This window comes from Sceloporus occidentalis, unplaced genomic scaffold (genome assembly GCF_023333645.1).
Source record: "Sceloporus occidentalis isolate IW3139 unplaced genomic scaffold, rSceOcc1.0.p SCAF_4, whole genome shotgun sequence".
Classification (NCBI taxonomy): domain Eukaryota; kingdom Metazoa; phylum Chordata; class Lepidosauria; order Squamata; family Phrynosomatidae; genus Sceloporus; species Sceloporus occidentalis.
The window spans coordinates 81,271,107-81,276,079 of NW_028316984.1; positions in this window are offsets into that span (position 1 = coordinate 81,271,107).

Sequence of the window (4,973 nt, forward strand, 5' to 3'; positions counted from 1 at the left end):
CAGAAAGGTTCCCAATTGGCAAAGGAGTCAGAGAAGGCTGCATCCTCTCACCCAGTCTGTTCAACTTGTAAGCAGAGCATATTATAAGAAAAGCAGGCTTGGACACAGAAGAAGGAGGAATGAAAATATCAACAATCTAATTATTATTATTATTATTATTATTATTATTAACCTTTATTTATGAAGCGCTGTAAATTTACACAGCGCTGCACATACAATCTTTTTAGTTAGACGGTTCCCTGCCCTCGGGCTTACAATCTAAAAAGACATGACACAGAAGGAGAAGAGTGGTGGAGGGAAGGGGTAAGAGGTCCAGCAGTTCCTCTCTACCTCCAAGGCCTGGACCAAGGCAGATGGACTGGAGGGAGGGCTTGGGTTCTTAATGGATGGTTAATCATTTTCCAGGGAAAATACATACTCTCAAGTAGGATAATGCATATACAGTACATAGCAATACAGGAAATGGTTTGATAAACAGACAACAAAAGAACACCAAATAGCAAGTGACAATTATGCAATGCCTGGGAAGGCTACTCTGAACAGGATGGTCTTCAACTCCGTTTTGAAGCTGGTTAAAGAAGTGATGGCTCTTGGTTGCAGGGGAAGAAGGTTCCAGGAGTGAGGGGCAGCAAGTGAAAAGGGGCGAATCCGGGATGGGGCAGAGGAAATCCTGGGCTGGGACAGCAGACCTTGACTACCAGAACGGAGGGCCCTGGTGGGAAGGTGAGGAGAAAGAAGGTCTGATAAGTAAGGAGGGGCCAGTCCATGGAGGGCTTTAAACGTCGACAGCAGGAGCTTATACTGAATACGGAAAGGGAGAGGGAGCCAGTGAAGGGATGCCAACACAGGAGAGATATGGTCACAGCGGTGGGTGGAAGTGATAATGCGTGCAGCTGAACGCTGAACAGAGAGAGATTAAAGGACAGAGGTGAGAAAGAGGAAGCCCAGCCAGGAGGACGTTACAGTAATCAAGTCGTGAGATCACTAGGGCATGGACCAGGATCTTGGCAGTAGAGGCGGAGAGATATTGTCGGATTTTGGCAATATTGTACAAGAAGAATCTGCAAGCCTTGGCTGTGGTCTGGATCTAAGGGATACACGACAGAGAAGAGTGAAAGATAAAACCAAGACTGCGGGCTTGCTGGACCGGTTGAATAGAAATGTTGTCCACAGAGACAGAAAAGGAGTGTTGAGGAGGAAAGACAAGAAGCTCCATCTTGAACATGTTGAGCTTCAAACGCTGATGGCGCATCCACTGCGAGACAGCTGTGAGGCAAGACGAAACTTGATGTTCAAGCCTTGGAGAAAGGTCGGGGGCGGAAAGATACAGCTGGGTGTCATCGGCATACAGATGGTAGGAAAAACCAAAAGAGCTAATGAGTTTTCCTAAGGACAGTGTGTAGAGAGAAAACAGAAGGGGACCCAGAACAGAGCCCTGGGGAACTCCAACAGATAAGGGAACAGGAGAAGAAGTCTGGCCCCCTGCAACTACTGCAAAAGATCTGCCAGACAAGTAAGATCTAAACCAGTCGAGAACAGAGTCTGAGAACCCAAGGTCAGAGAGTATATCAACTAGAAGACAGTGATCAACGGTGTCAAAGGCTGCAGACAAATCGAGAAGGATGAGAACAGAGTAAAGGCCATTAGCCTTGGCCTGTAAAAGGTCATTCAAGATCTTAGTGAGAGCTGTCTCTGTGGAATGCCTTGGGCGGAAACCAGACTGAAAGGGATCAAGGATGGAGTTGGTTTCAAGAAACTTAAGACAGCGCGAATAAACAACCCGTTCCAAAACCTTAGAAAGAAAGGGGAGAAGAGAAATCGGACGATAGCTAGACAAGGAGGAGGGGTCAAGATAAGGTTTTTTTCAAAATTGGGGAAATGAGAGCATGTTTGAAGTTCGACGGGAAGGAGCCTGGAGAGAGAGAGAGATTGAAGATATGGAGAAGCGAGGGCAGAAAAGAAGGAGCTATAGAGATTAGAAGACGAGTAGGAATTGGATCAAGAGAACAGGTTGCAGGTTTGGAGGAATTCAGAAATGTAGGGAGTTCTGATGAGGCAGGAGGAAACACAGAAAATTTGTTAGGCGAGGGCGATAGAAAATTAAGAGCAGAAGAAGAATCGGGGGGGGGGACTATCTCAGAACGAATAGTGGAAATCTTAGAGATGAAATAATTAGCAAAGTCATTAGGAGAGAATGATGAAGAGACAGGAGGAGAGGGAGGTTTAAGCAATGTGTTGAAGGTGGAGAACAAATGCTGCGGGTGCTTCTCATTGGCAGAGATCAATGATTTGTAATAATTCTGTTTTGCCATAGAGAGGGCGCGTGAGAAGGAAGAAAGAACAAATTTGAAATGGATAAAATCAGCCCACTCTTTGGACTAAGATATGCAGACGACATCATACTATTAGCAGAAAACCTCAAAGACCTGGAACAACTATTAAGGAAGATCAAACAAGAAAGTGCAATAATGACCACCTTCACAAATTCAACCTAGACAATGAAGAAATAGAAATAGTAAAAGAATTCCAATACCTAAGATCAAACATTGATAGAAATGGGGGCTACAGTTAGGAAATCAGAAGAAGATTAAGAAAGGGGAGGGTGGCTATGAAAGAATTAGAAAAGATCCTAAAATGCAAAGATATACAACTGAATACAAGTTACAATCAGACAAGCCACTGTATTCCCTATTGCCATGTATGAATGTGAGAGATGGACAGTTAAGAAAAATGATAGGAAGAAAATCAATTAATTTGAGCTGTAGTGCTGGAGAAGAGTGTTGAGGATCCCATGGACAGCCAAAAGGACAAACAAATGGATCCTAGAGCAGATCCAGCCAGAAACCTCCCTGGAAGCCAATATGGCCAAAGTGAGGCTGTTGTACTTTGGACACATCATGAGAAGGAAGGACTCATTGGAAAAGACATTAATGCTGGAAAAGATGGGGGGAAGTAGGAAAAGAGGAAGGCCACTTGCTAGGTGGATGGATTTTATTAAGGAGGTCATGGGTTTTATGGGGTTGCAGAAATTAAGCAGAGCACTGGAAGACAGGGGTCTTGGAGATGTCTCATCCATAGGATTGTCATGGGTTGAGATCGCCTCGAGGGCAGTTAACAAAGCACATTGAGAGGCCACACTGCAGAATTAATGGAGTTCATTGTTGTTGTTCCAACTTCTGAGTTTCTTTTCAATTAAATTCTACTCCATCATTATTGGGCTGAATGGACTGGCTCCTGCTCCTAGTTTTCTTTTTATCAAACCAAGGGCTGGCAGTAATTAAATGTGTACATACCACTCTGTATTAATCAACCTAATTAAGCAAGAATTCAGAGATATAGCCGTGTTAGTCAGTAGAATCAAATATGTAGAGAGATCTTGTAGCACCTCTGAAACTAACTTAAAGAAAGATGTTGTCAGCATGAGCTTTCATAGGCTTCAGTCTACTTCTTCAGATGCATTGGGTGGAGATGAAGATACATCTGAGGAAGCTGATTGAAGCCTATGAAAGCTCATGCTGCCAACTTCTTTCTTTCAGAAGATCTCTCTACATGCTAATTAAGCAAGTACATAATACATATTTGAATAGACTTTGGACTTCAGAGTGCATGTAGAATTTTCTGGACAACAGGACTGTGAAAATATGCAGCACCGGACTCCTGGCTGAAAGGCTCAAATTTATATAAGAGTTCAAACCAAGATTCCCAAGTTCCTTTTAGTTGGGGTCAGACTGCGATGCTGTCCAGGTGTGATTCTCTATAATGAAGATATTTTCACATTGAAAGGCCCAAAGTCAATTATCATTAGCCAACCAGAGTTCAACCATATTGATGGTGGATGTGAGGATAGTAAGAGTGGGAATTGACCTTGGCCAGCCTGGTATGCTAGAGATAATCATTGTAGCTGCTGGGAAACTGCTGGGAACCATGGCTCCCTCCACTCATTGTATCATTTACTGTTACATTTGGGCAACATGGGCTGACTAAGGAAAAGTAAAATGAACGCTCAATTGTTTTTTGAATAAACTAACACCAAAGAGACACATGCACCAAATGAAGTCAAGGGAATCTCAGTAATGTATACATGAATCTTTAGTCATCTGTAATGTCACCTTGCACTTATAAATTTTGGAATTCTATCAATAAAGTTGTTCTTCTTTGCTCCTGTACAGACTCCTGGGCTGCTCTGCTCTGGAGGGGAGGGAACCTCCTTGATCAAGGGTAAGAAATCTTTTCACACAGATTCAGGGTCAAAATCCCCAGTCACATACACTCGGGGTGCTTTGAGGTGGGAACTGATATCTCAGTTCTTCCTCCTGCTTAAAATACACCACCTATCTATGGCAGTTTAAGGCTAGCAAAAGCAAGCCCCTTGATGGAGACAGAATGTTTTGACCAATTGTGAGAGCAGCTCCATTTCTGGTACAAGGAAACTAACCAGATTATTATTCTATTCTGAGGTGGCTTCTAGCTTCTTAGTAACTCTGAATGTACTTGATGAAATGAAGGTTTACTGACTCATGACGTATGTTATGAGAAAAAAGGCAGGTTATTTTTCACTTGTATTATGGCCAGAAGTGGTGGACACTGATGCTGCTGAACTGCAAGTTCCAGCATTCTTTATCACCAGCGTTGCAGATTAGGGCTGCTAGGAACTGCAGTCCAACAATGTGGCCTGTTTAGCCAAAAGGAAAAGTCCTTCCCCAAAGTTTCTGTTCATCTCACCTACCCCAGCAGTTTATACTCACTTCACTTTCTATTCATGCTGGCATATGTATGATGAATTCTGGGGAAAATGTTTAATTCTAGATAATCTGCTTAAATACTACACACATATGTTGCTGAAAACCATATTGGGGTGTCTTTGCTACTGGACACTCCCAGAAACTTCTATTGCTTAAAATATTACATTCCCAACAATCTGCACTTAACTATACCATTTGTATTAAAAACAGGCTCAAAAAGAATAAGGAACA